This window comes from Triticum dicoccoides, chromosome 7A, assembly GCF_002162155.2.
Source record: "Triticum dicoccoides isolate Atlit2015 ecotype Zavitan chromosome 7A, WEW_v2.0, whole genome shotgun sequence".
Classification (NCBI taxonomy): domain Eukaryota; kingdom Viridiplantae; phylum Streptophyta; class Magnoliopsida; order Poales; family Poaceae; genus Triticum; species Triticum dicoccoides.
The window spans coordinates 296,449,047-296,463,294 of NC_041392.1; positions in this window are offsets into that span (position 1 = coordinate 296,449,047).

Below are 14,248 nucleotides of genomic sequence, written 5' to 3' on the forward strand. Positions count from 1 at the left end.
ATTATGTCTTTTGGTTTTCTCGGTTCGGGCTTTAGTTCGTACAGTTTCCTAAAAACAACAACCGAATTCATCAGTTTTCTGTAAACAACAACGTAATAATTAACTACAAATTTGGCAATTAGACATTAAAAGATGCTGCGAGTGAGTTTAGTGAATTGAGGTCAGGCTGTGTTGACCTTTAGTCCTTGGCTCAGTGGTTGGGCATGCGGTTGTGCAGCCTAACGACCCGAGTTCAATTTCTAGAATTGACAGGTGATGCACAGGGGTTTTTCTTCATTTATTGAGGATCAAGTTTGATGTGTGGTGAACCACTCGTCAAAAAATATCTTGGTACTCATTTAAAAAATTCTGAGGACCATGTTTATCTTGGTACTCATATTAAAATGGCCGTATGCATCCCTAGTTGGTGCAGAGGTCGGGGAAGTGAAATTCTCCCCCATTTTTAAAGGTGCCAGGACCATTCATAACACCCCCCGCGTCGCCCCCGCTCGGGCGACTCGGGCGGGACGCAACCCTAGCCGCCGGGGCTCTCGGTCCTTCTTCCCCTCCCTCCGCCGCCGTCGGAGGATGCCGCCGGCCTATAGCCCGGGGGCTGACGGCGGTGGCGGGGGCGGGGGCCTTCCCTCTCTCCTGCGCCATGTGGGCGGTGCGGAGCCCCGCGGTGTGTGGAGGCATGGCCTGATCTGGCCTTGGTGGCGCGGCGAGCATGCCTACCGACGGCGGCGCGGCGGCCGCCTCAGTCTAAGGTGGATGGTGGCGGGCGCAACGGCTGGGCCTGCTTCGGGCAGCGGCCTTGGCTGCGTTCGGCGGCGGCGGCCGGGTCGGCGGCGATGGATCATCCTACCTCGGTTTGGCGGTGGCGGCATGGAGGGCCTGGTGGTTGGGTCGGCGCCATGTGTGGTTTGCCCTCCGGACAGATCTGATCTGGCCGGTGCGACCTGCTCAATGTGCGGTGGCTCAGATCGGCAGCGACCCGTGCACACGATGCTTGATGGAGGTTCCTTGAGCGGATCCGGGTGAAAACCTAGTTCTCTGCTTGATGCCAAGACCGGCGTTGGCGGCACTCTTTTGTGTCATTACCTTCTTGAAGGCATCGCCGTGGAGAAGCTCCAGACCTCTATCCGCTACCTCCGGGGGAAACCCTAGATCAGTAGATCAGATGACGGCGGCGCGTTGATGTCGTTTCCTCCTTGGGGGCGTCATTCTTGGAGGCGTACACGGGTTCGAGGGACCAGTGGGCGGCTTTTTTGGTGGAGCGGTGCTTCATCCTGCACATTGATGACGGTGGATCTCGGCGGCGTGATGCAGTGGAGACTCGGCGCCCGATGCGCGGTGCTGGACTCGCGCAGGAGGGGGTTGCTGTCTGGCGTCATGGTGGCGTTGATGGCAGAGTGGCCTGACAAGGTAGAGCCTCAATATCTGCTCTGAAGACGGACCAGTGGAAGATGGCGGCGACGACACATGTGAGTGCGTCTGACCAGTTCATGCCCTAGACCCGGTATGTGGCTCGGCTGGGGTTTCTGGCTTTTGATGATAGGCTTAGGTGAGTGGACTGGGTATTTGGCCCAGCTAGCGCCGCTTCATCATATGGATAGGAGTAGTGGCATATGATGCGAAGATGGTGGATTTAGACATATTGTTGTAATACTTTATAAGGTCCTCGAGAATAATCAATAAAGTGGCCGCATGCATCTCCCAGATGCAGAGGCCGGGGGCCATCTTCCTTTTCTAAAAAAAGTAAATAACTTTGTTGATTCCCCCTAATAATAATGCAAAAGGAGAGCTCCTGCTGTCACCCGTCAAAGAAAAAATCTGGGAGCCAACAGTTCGGTTCATCAGAATTTCAATTTAGTTTCAGTTAGACCAAAAAACCTTCCTGGATATGTCATTTGCTCCTTTTATACTTATTTAGAGCTTGTTGATTAGGAATTATGTGATTTGTGATGTTCCTACCAACCCGGAGGTGCTCGGCGAAATACCCCTCAATCATCCCCGCTATGCCAAGTTAGTTTCTCTGTTAATCGATTTTTGTTAGACAAAAGGCATTGCGCCCAACTTTAAATTAATAAAGCCCTAGACGACAGAAGAGGATACAAGATATCGTGGAAATCAGCCTATGACGAAAAAGAACAGGAACACATGTAAAAAAATAACAAGAACGAGTAAATACTAAAATGTGATATGCCACTTCACCTATTCCATGCGGATTTCAATTTACCTTCCATTTTCATGGCTTCGTATTTTCGGCAATTGCAATGGCTTATTTATTTCTTTATTATGTGCAAAAAGGGATTCTCTAGTATTTTTTTAGTTTAAGTTATATGAACTCGCCCCAAGACCTTGGTGGCCGAAACCATTGCTGACCATAGGTAAGGTGAATGCTGGAGCTAGATGATGCGAGAGAAGGTGGCGATTCACTAAAGAATCCTGCAACCGTCTATTATAGGAAGGTTGCAAGTCGTCGCCACACCATTTATCTCCACTTCTAAAGAGGGCCACTTGCCCCTTCGCCTTTGGCTCGAAGAGCGCCTTACTGCCGGTAGTTGGAGAGGTTCACATGAGAGCCCGTAACAAAAGCAACTGACAAGACAAGACAAGGCCGCCAAGGCAAGAAAGTCAAAGGGCATGATGGCCCAACCAGAGCTGAGTCCACACCAAGAAAAGCACCAGTGAGACTGCCAACCAACCACACAATGATCAGGCGGAAGACACTGGCTCTTGAGGTGGTGCCTCCAATAAGGAGTTGCACTTGCTGGAATGACACCAAAGAGCATCGCTGTCGCCCGATACTGGCAGTGCTGCAAGATTTTCACTTTGGTACCATGACCACCATTAATGAAATTGCACAGGCCCAAGGTTGAGGGTAACTAAAGTAGACAGGGATATCCAGATGTGGCCGAGAGCGATTGTCGGTGGCTCCCGACCATGAGTGACCCACATATGTCATCTCACCGCCCTCACGATCAAGATAGCTGACCAGCACCACACATTGTGGCACCCGCCGCTCAGCGCTGCTGGCCTGACTTCCAAGAATTCCTACCTTCACCGCCTCCCAGTGGACTATGGGCCACCTAAGCATAGCCGGCCATCACTCAAGATATCCTACCTGCACCATCCACTCGCCGTGCCAATACAGACAAACAACGACCATGACAATCACACGGTTGCCCCTACAATGACGGGCTGACACTTTCTATGCCGACAAGGAAAACTGGGAACTCGCTGATGAAATGTCCATGACCTGCAAGCCGAGCATGTATGGGTCGTGGTATCTACTGCGAGCACCGGACAACCAGCCGAGGAGGCTTACTGGCTATGGCCCCCACTCCCAAGTTCCAAGCATAGCATAAAGAATTTGAAGTCTATCTTGTGTGTTTTGCATAGTATAGCTAAATTTAATTTTCTTGATGGCATGTCTAGGCTTGTGTGATGAGCATCAAACATTTGCAGTCCGCTTGACTAAAAAAAACTTAAATGTGTCACTATTCTTGAATGACAACATTATTCCTGAGCATCGAACCTATGATTGATAGAATTTTGATGTTCCAAAATATGAACATATATTATCGAAAAAGGCTTTCGCCCCGCCTTATATATAAAGCAAATCACCCAAGCCAAACATCCAACAAGGTTCACACACACACACACACACACCCAAGTCTCACAAACAAACAGAGTAGCGAAGAGGGTTAATGCTGAGGGCACAACTCAACAAGCCCTGAAAACAAAACAAACACTCACACACAACAACCCGAGCATCAAGCCTAATCGGGCTCCGGAGGAGGGGGCGGCAGCGGGGGCGCCACGCGGAAGGCCATCGAGCGAAGATTGGAGAGGAAAGTGTCCTGGGGGCGGCTAAGTGGCCGCCAGAGCTGCAAATAACCACACATTTTGAAGATCGCGTCAGTCGCACGTCGGAGAGGCACTTTCTGAATAACAAGCTTGTTGCGGATGGTCCAAAGTGTCCAGGCGAGGACCCCAACGCAAAGCCATCTAATATGGCGGTGGCGAGGGGCAGAGGCGTGGATCTCCGCAAACAGGTCAGGGAAGTTGGTGTTGCACCATTGTCCACCAACCGTCTCGCGGAAGCAGGACCACAGGAATTGGGCTGTGGAGCAAGAGAAGAAGATATGATTAGCATCCTCGACCGTGCCACACAAGGGACACATCCCGTCGCCTGGGCCATTGCGTTTGAGGACCTCAATCCCAGAGGGAAGGCGTCCTTGGACCCACTGCCACAGGAAGATTCTAATCTTCACAGGCAGGCGAATGTCCCAGATCAGGCTAAAGGGTTTAGGGGCCAACGAGGGGGCGATGTCCGAGTATAGGGACTTAGTGGAGAAGAGGCCAGAGCTCTCCAGGCGCCAAGAGATGGAGTCAGGGGCGCCTTTGACATCCATCGGTAGAAGGGCGATGTCCTGGAGGAGGGAGTCCCAAGCGGCCACCTCAAGGGCGCCAAAGGGGCGCCGGAAAGCGAGACACCCTAAGTCAATAAGGGCCGTCTTGACAGAGACCCGAGGGTCAACTGCTATGGCGAATAGTTCTGGGAATCGAGCGGCTAGGGGAGCATCCCCTATCCACCGATCGAACCAGAACAGGGTCGAGGACCCGGAGCCAACCGAGATGGACGTGTCGATGCGTAGCACGGGTAGGAGCTGAATCACGGCTTGCCAGAACTGGGAGCCACCAAAACGATGACAGAAAGCAAGTGGTTGGCCCCGAAGGTACTTATTGCGGATTATGGTAAGCCAGAGGCCTCCCTCCCTATTAGCGGTCCGCCAGAGCCATCTGGTCAGGAGAGCAATGTTCATGCGCCGGGAAGACAAGATCCCAAGGCCACCCTGGTCCTTGGGTTTGCAAATGTCGGGCCAGCTCACCATATGGTATTTCTGCTTGTCCCCCTCGCCTGCCCAGAAAAACCTGGACTGGTATTTGGCGATCTCTTGGTGTAGCGTCTCATGGAGGCTATAGAAGCTCATGAGAAACCAGAGTAGGCTGGCAAGCGAGGAGTTGATGAGGATCACGCGGGCAGTCTTCGAGGGCCACCTCCCCTTCCAGGGCTCAACCCGGGCTGCATCCGGGTCACAGTCGGGCGAAGGTCAGCCACAGTGAGCCTCGAGTCACTAATGGGTATCCCCAAGTAGGTCCTGCGGAAAGTACCCAGCCGACAGTTCAGTCGGTCGGCCATAGCCTGGGCCACCTCGGAGGGGGGGGGGGTAGCCAAGAATCATCACTTCGCTCTTATCAAAGTTGATTGTGAGACCGGACATCTGTTGGAAGCATAGGAGGAGGAACTTCAGGTTGGCTATGTCGGACGCGGAGCCCTCCACCATTATTATGGTACCGTCTGCATATTGTAAGAGGGAGACCCCTCCCCCTCCTACCAGGTGAGCGACTATGCCGTGAGTATGGCTAGCAGAATTGGCCTTATCCAGGATGATAGCAAGGGCATCAACCACCATGTTGAACAGAAATGGGGAGAAAGGGTCTCCCTGGCGAACCCCACAGAGAGTGGGGAAGTAAGGCCCGATCTCACCGTTAATGTTCACCGCGGTCCGACCGCAGGAGACGAGTTGCATAACTCTGGTCACCCACCGGTCATCGAAGCCCTTGCGGAGCAAGACTTCCCGAAGGAAAGGCCAGTGAACCGTATCATAGACTTTATGGAAGTCGAGCTTCAGGAAGATCGCTCGTTGGTGCTTAGACCGGACTTCGTGAAGAACTTCATGGAAGACTAACACCCCATCCAGGATAAACCGCCCTTGAATGAAGGCGGATTGGTTGGGGTGGGTGACGGAGTCAGCAAGAAGGGTCACCCTATTGGCGTACCCTTTGGCCAAGATCCGGAATATCACATTAATCACAGTGATAGGCCGAAACTGGCGGATGTCAGAAGCGCCCGGGACTTTGGGGATGAGTGTGATGACCCCATAGTTAAGGCGCCCAAGGTCCATGGCCCCCGAGTAGAATTCATCAATGAGGGCCATGACTTCCGGTTTGATGGTCTGACAGAACGTTTTGAAGAACGTCACTGGCAGTCCATCCGGACCCGGGGCCGAGGAGGGGTTCATACCCTTTATGGCCGCAAGGACCTCGTCCTCAGAGAAAGGCGCCACAGGGCGGCATTAGCCTCGTCAGACACTAACTGGTTAGCCGACCAAGTGTCGGGGGAAAATAGGGCTTTATAGAAGCCATCGACGTGGACTCAGATGCCTGAAGGACGGACGAGAGGAGTATCTCCATCTCACAAGCAATGGATGGACGGACGAGAGGAGTATCTCCATCTCACAAGCAATGGATGGAGTTCCGTTGCCGCCGCCCATTGGCAATCGCCTGGAAGTAAGCCGTGTTGGTGTCTCCACGGAGCACCCACCGCTGGGTGCCGCGGAGCCTCCAGTATGCTTCTTCATCCGTGTAGATGGTCGAGAGCTGATCCTCCAGATCATATCTCAGCATCCACTCATCCGGGGAGATCCCGGAAGTGTCAGTGCGGGCGTCCAGGCCTTGGATAGCTGACAGAAGGGCCTTCTTCCGTTCGCGGAGGTCACGGCCAGGGTTCGTGTCCCACCCCTTCATAAACTGGCGGGCAAGCTTGGCACAGAACTCCCACGAATCAACGACGGACATGGAGCGGTGGGGAGATGAGCGCGCGGAAATCCACTTAGCCGCGACCGCCTCCCGGAAACCCGCCTGGTTGAGCCAGAAGAGCTCAAACCGAAAGCGCGGCGGGATGGGAGGGCGCTCGTCGGCAGTGGAAAGGAGGAGGGGAACGTGGTCGGACCCGATCCGGGTGATCGCCCGCGGCGAGGCCAAGGGGCACCTAAGTTCCCACTCCGGAGAAACTAGGACGTGATCCAGGACGGATCGCGTCGGGTCTACTTGACGGTTTGTCCAGGTGTACCTGGCACCCATCCGCTCTAGCTCGCGGAGGCCGAGCTCCGCGATACAATCGTTGAACAGCTGCATCCGGGGGATGTTGATCCGGTCATTGTTCTTCTCAGTTAGTGCACATCTTACTGAACCTCTATATTAGCTTCAATACATTTGCTCCATAAACCGTGGATAATATATTTTGTTATTTTGTGACAGGTTTTCAAAGCTTACAAAGAGACGAATGATGCTAATCCACTTGCATTGTAAGTTGATAAAAAAGGTAATTTGACGGTGTATGCATAGAGAGCGATGATTCAACTAATAGTCTGTAATGAATTAAGATCTACTTGATGCGCTTAAGATATTCTCGTACAATATCAGGAATGTTGTCTTTAGCTTCATTTGCATGATACTTGAGCAAGTATAATAATAAAAAATTTGTCCTCAACTCATAACCATCATGCACAAGCAATATATGTAGTTAGCACAAATATTTCACGTGCAAGGTCTAAATATGTGCAACGGAGAATACTCACCGTGCAAACCGGACAAACCAATTCTTTACCATTTCACAAGTGCATAAAATCAATAACAAAATAGCCAGACCCATCCTTGCAGTTGAAAATAATAATATTATCTTGAATACAGTGATAACAAAAATAAATGATTTGTATATTGAATGTTATGATAATAAAATATATAAATTTACCCGTCTGTGCTAGTTGGAATACCAGTCGGAAATATATGTTGCCATCTATATATATAGGATTCCAACCGGGTTGCGCTACTTTGAGTGCGTCTTTCAAGTCCCTCGCAAATCTCAGTAACGTCATTGCATGTGCCAGAGTTCTAATCTCTAGCGACTGTGATGTATATAGAGGGTCCAGAATATATGCATGACATGTATTTTTGTCGATGACGCGCAATATTTATCGACCGAGGAATGCATATGGAAGATAAATCTACAGGTGGTAGTTATTAGAAACCATAAATCATGACAACAATGGACAAGAGACCTTGTTTATCAAGTGGCATGATAACATGTTGTCTATTCTAGGCCAGCTACCAAACAATGTTGCCAACATTTGAATATTTGGCTGCACGCAGAAATTTAGATCTCTTGTGTTGAATATAACATCGCGGACCGAGTAGGAACAATTATTTAGAAACATGTTGATACTACTGATAATATAATACATATGATTCTGATAACTCAGAAAAAATTGTAGATCCATGAAGTATACAGGAGGGTCTATGAACAATAAGATCTCATCACATGCAATTATACATACGGCGATGTTGAAACAATCATTGTCATAGACGGCTCATTATTAGTATGCCCTGTAGTTTTTGAGACTTAAGCCCATTGGATGGGTTGTCGAGCTTCGCACCCGTTCTTTCTTGCAAAATAATTGGTAGGAATCATAATAATATATATTGGCACATGATATATTTTTAAATGTTGCTTACTCCAAAAACTCGGCCTCATCGATCGACATGATGTAGTTGTAGAGCCCGACAACTAGTTCATGTGGATCCGTGGGCCTGATGGAGATTGAGAGAGGCCGTTTGTCTTTGACTCCGTCAGGTGAATTCTTTAGGAGCACAACATCAGAATTAAATAAATTTTGTTCATCGTCAAATTGGTAGTATATCGGATATCCTTTTAGCTTATTCAGGTTTGATTCGAGCAATACGACAACTAATTTCTGTCGAAAGTGTTTCATATCCTCCTGCAAAATATTTTAAAACCAACTTGAATACAATATTTTGATATAAAATAATGAGATCATGTATGAAAATGAAATACTTTGGTGAAATTATTAGATAATACATCTCCTGTCCAATATTTCATACAATTTAGCATAAACAGTCTACATGATCCACTATGATATTACGAATTAAATAAAGAAACTATTTGAACAAGCATGCAGATGGGTATCCTAAAACATCATTTTGTAATATTGTAGCGGATCGTGTGGATTGTTTATGCTAAATTATATGGAGTATTGGACAGGAGATATCTTGTTTGATAATTTCACCTAGTTATTTCATTTTCATACATGATCTCATTATTTTATCTCAATATTGTATTAAAGTTGAGTTTTTAAATATTTTGTAGGAGGATATGAAACACTTTCGACAAAAGTTAGTTGTCATATTGCTCGTGTCAGGCCTGAATAATCTAAAAGGAAGTCTGATATACTACCAAGCTGATGATGAAGAAAGTCTATCTAATTCTGATGTTGGCTTCTGTAGAATCCACCCGACGGAGTCGAAGACACACGTCCTCTCTCAATCCCATCATGCCCATGGATCCATGATAATTAGTTGTCGGGCTCTGCAACTACATCATGTTGATCCGTGATGCTGAGTGTTTGGAGTAAGCAACATTTAAAAATATATCATGGGCCATACATTATTATGATTCTTACCAATTATTTGTTAGGAAGGAATGAGTGCGAAGGTCGATACCCCATCCAATGGGCATAAGTCTGAGCAAACTTCAGGGCATACTTAACGTGGAGCAGTCTATGGGCAATGATTGTTTCAACATGGCCGTGTGTATACTGGCATGCGATGAGGTCTTATTGTTCATAGTCCATCCTATACACTTTATGGATCTACAATTTTGTGTAAGTTATCAGAATCATAACTATATTATCTTTAGTATCAACATGTTTCTAAATAGTTTTTCTTACTCACTCCATGATGTTAGGATTCAACACGAGATCTAAAGTTCCACATGAAGCCAAATATTCAGATGCTAGCAACACTGTTTGATAGTTGGCCTAAGGTAGACAATAACATCTCATCATGCAACTTGGTAAGTAGGTCTCTTGTTCATTGTTGTCATGATTTATGGTTTATAATAGCCACCACTTGTAGATTTATCTTGTATATGCATTCGGCCGATACATCCTGTACGTCATCGACAAATATACATGCCACCCTTTATACACATCACATTCATCAGAGATTAAAACTCTAAGGCATGTAGTGAAATTACTGAGATTTGCGAGGGACTTCAACTACGCACTCGAAATAGCGCAACCTTGGTATTCCAACGAGCACAAATACGTAAAATTATATATTTTATTATTATAACATTCAAGATACAAACATTTAGTTCTATTCTCACTATATTCAAGATAATATTAAGTTATTCAATTGCAGGGATGTGTCTGATATTTTGATTTTGATTTTATGCTCCCGTGGAATGGTAAAGAATTTGTTCATCCGGTTCGCACAGTGACTATGCTCCGTTGCACATTTTTAGACCTTCCATGTGAAATATTTGTGCTAACTACATATATTGCTTGTGCATGATGATTATGAGTTGAGAACGAAATTTGTATTATACTTGCTCAAGTATCGTGCGAATGAAGCTAAAGACAACATTCTTGATATTGTACGAGAATATCTTAAGCACATGAAGTAAAACTTAATTCGTAACAGATTATTAGTTGGATTGTCGCTCTCTATGTATACATCGTCGAAATACCTTTCTTCATCAACTTACACTGCTACTGAAAGTGAAGTGGATCTCAATTATTATCCCATTGTTATTGGCTATCGTTTCTTTACATGTAAATATTAACATGCATTATGCTTATATATAACACCATTAAATATTTCAAATGGCCGTGGCAATGTACCAACAAAATTAATATTTGGCTTATTTTCGTCCACATTGAACTGGCTTAGCCGGCGGTTAAACGGTGAAACAGTCGATCAACCGATTCACTCAGGAGTCCTGCAACTTTGAACTACGCCTACAATTTTTTAGCTGTTCATGTGCCACCTCTTCGTGGAAGCTGAAAAGTGTGAACACTATTACAGCCTATCTGTTTCAGTTTGGCATACAACTGCATGATATTGCTTCAAAGTGTTACTCTGCTCTTTGCATCTCGCTGGTCAGTATTCTCGATAGGATGGGCGAATACTATAATCTTCTTAGGTATCTTTATATACAAACTAATGGTCAAAGTTATATCTTGAAGACCATCAATATCCAAAAGATCATTTATTTGTGAATTGGAGGGAGTATCCTTTGTGGTCGATGATGAAGCTATCCTAACTGCCCTACCCAAGGACATCTTTAGAAGAAATCACCTTTCAATCGACTTGAAGGTGTTTCACTCGACAGACTCGAAGACACTCGACCAAGAAGCAATCACTCGACCAAGATCCAACCACTCGACGGCCAGGAGACCTAAAGTCACTCCGCACGCTAACGGTCGGTCATTAAGTAGCTTTTATGGTCATCATAACACTTTATTACTAGCGTTACCAGTAGCGCCCTGCCTTAATGTACATTGAACCCTTTGTAACGTGGGCTGACCGGGGTCCTGGCGCACTCTATATAAGCCACCCCCCTCCTCCGAGACAAGGGTTCGCACCTCTGTAATTCATACTCACATAATCCAGTCGACCGCCTCCGGGCTCCGAGACGTAGGGCTATTACTTCCTCCGAGAAGGGCCTGAACTCGTAAACCTTGCGTGCTTACAACTTCTCCATAGCTAAGATCTTGCCTCTCCATATTTACCCCCTACACTACTGTCAGACTTAGAACCACGACAGTTGGCGCCCACCGTGGGGCAGGTGTTTTAGCGTTTGTTGGAGGAGTTGCGACCTTTTCCGACCCGAATCATCATGGTTTTCGGTGGAGTTTCGGTGGAGGGCCGCGAGATCCGTCTCGGCGCGCTCGCGTTCATCGTCGACGACTCTGCTTGGCTCCAGGAGGCTCCGCTCGACGTGGACGCACTTCCTGTTCGCGGGGCAACGCACTTTAGCGCGTGCGTCCGCGGCGTTCTCCTGCGGCAACCGTCGACCCCCTACCGGTCGGCTCCTGTGTTGTCCTCCCTCCTCGTTTCCCGCCGGTGCAAGCGCTCCGGTCGGTCGAGACTTCAGCGGTGGGTGAGACACACGGTGGCACGTTAGTCGGCCACCCATCAAGTCGCGGCAATCGAGCCCGACGAATCCCTCTACGGCCTGTTCGACCTGTCGACTGGCTCCGCAGAGGCCACATCCGAGTGCGACAGCAGCGATCCGGCGGCGGAGGTTCTGATGGTCGATGGACCACCCAGTCCTCCCGGTTTTCCCCACACCGACGGAGGTGCGGGTGGAGGCGACATGTCACGTCTCCATGAGGAGTATCTTCCCGAGCCTCTCACGTCACTGCAGAGAGAAGAACTTTGTCGCCGGAACGTGGATGCACTGCACACTCCTATCGTTGGAGAAACCCCCGAGGCTCGCGCCTTGGAGGATGCACGCCTGGCAAACTTGGCCGAGCGCACTCGACTGGAGAATCTCCAGCGAGCACTCGACGAGCGTGCGCGACAACGGGTTCCCGAATCCAGTCGACGTTAGCTCTTCCCGCCCCCGCAGGTATATCGAACTCCGATTCAGAATTTAGCAGCTACGGCCCGTATAGTGGAGTCGATTCAGCCTTCCCAGTTGGAGGCGGGCAGAGGCTTGCTGCAGATCAGAGCGTTACTTCGGGCAGCAGGAGATCAGAATTCCGCTGTTTCTCAGTCGCGGAACAGGATTCACAGCAGATCCATTGCCACGGACACAGTCCAGTCGGCTCACAGCCCGAGATCGCCCCCGAGGCGTGAGGGACATGGAGACCGGCGTGACCAATATGGGAACCATGAGCAGTATGATCACCGAGTCGATTGTGACGGTCGACGTCGAGTGCCCACGCCTCCCCCGAGGAGCGGGTCGTATGTGCCTCGCAAGCAGGATGACAGGCGCCCTCATAGTGGTGGGCGAAGGATTCCAGTCGACCCCAGAGGGCCAGGCTTTGACGCGAGATCCATTCTCGTCCAAGGTTTGGTCGACAGGAACAGGGCTCACCGAGAAGGTCACGACAGAGATGCACCTACCGGCAGCAGAGTACATGTTTCTGGGCCAGAGTGCTTTAGTAGAGCCATCAGGGCCGCTGTGATTCCTTCCAACTTCAGGTTGGCGACTGGAGTCAGTAAGTTCACTGGTGAGTCCAAACCCGATACTTGGCTTGAGGACTACCGAGTGGCCGTCCAGATTGGCGGCGGCAATGATGAAGTGGCCATGAAGCACCTGCCTCTCATGTTGGAGGGCTCGGCCAGAGTGTGGCTGAACCAGTTAGCACCTAGCAGCATTTACACTTGGGAAGATCTCTCCTGAGTGTTCGTCACCACATTTGAAGGCACATGCAAGCGACCGGCAGGGCTAAAGGAACTGCGGTCTTGCATGCAGAATCCAAATGAAACTTTGAGGGATTACATCCAGAGGTGGATCACGTTACATCACTCGGTGGAGAATGTGCCTGACCACCAAGCAGTTTATGCCTTCAAGGAAGGCGTCAAGTACAGAGAACTGAATTTGAAATTCGGTCGAACCGGAGATATGTCCCTGAATCAGATGATGGAGATTACCACCAAGTACGCTAATGGTGAAGATGAGGATCGACTCAGGAGTGGCAAGCTCAAGTCAGTCGCCCAAGAAACCGGAGGAAATTCCAATCGGAAACAGAAGCGGAAAGCCGAGCCAGCGGCTCCCGGGGAAGCCTTGGCTTTAACCCAAGGAAAGTTTAAAGGGAAACCTAAAGGACCTTGGAGCCCCAAAAAGGTTAAAGACCAGGACGAAAATGATGTGTTGGACTTACCATGTCTCGTCCACACAAAGAAAGATGAAGAGGGTAATTTCATTTACCCGAAACATACCACTCGACAGTGTCGACTCTTGATCCAGCAGTTCCAGGGCAAGCAGCCCAAAGGTAAGGAAAAGGAGTCGGACAAGGTCGAGGACAAAGAAGACAGTGACGACGGATACCCTCAGGTCAATTCCACTCTGATGATTTTTGCCGATGTTGAAAGCAAAAGTCGACTGAAAGTTATTAACCGAGAGGTGAATATGGTCGCTCCGGTGACACCTAGTTACCTGAAATGGTCTCAGACTGCCATAACATTCGACCAGTCCGACCACCCAACGCACATCGCCACCCCTGGGAGGCAAGCTTTGGTGGTCGACCCAGTTGTTGAAGGCACTCGACTGACCAAAGTCCTGATGGATGGTGGCAGTGGTTTGAACATATTGTATGCTGAGACGTTGAAATGGATGGGCATTTCGATGTCCAGACTCAGTGCCAGCAACATGAGTTTCCATGGCGTCATTCCTGGGAAGAAGGCTGAATCACTCGGTCAGATTGCTCTTGATGTGGTTTTCGGTGATTCCAAGAATTACCGCAAAGAGAAGTTGACATTTGAAGTTGTAGACTTCCAGAGTGCCTACCACGCTATTTTGGGCAGGCCGGCTTATGCACGCTTCATGGCCCGACCGTGTTATGTGTATCTCAAATTGAAGATGCCTGGCCCCAAAGGTGTGATC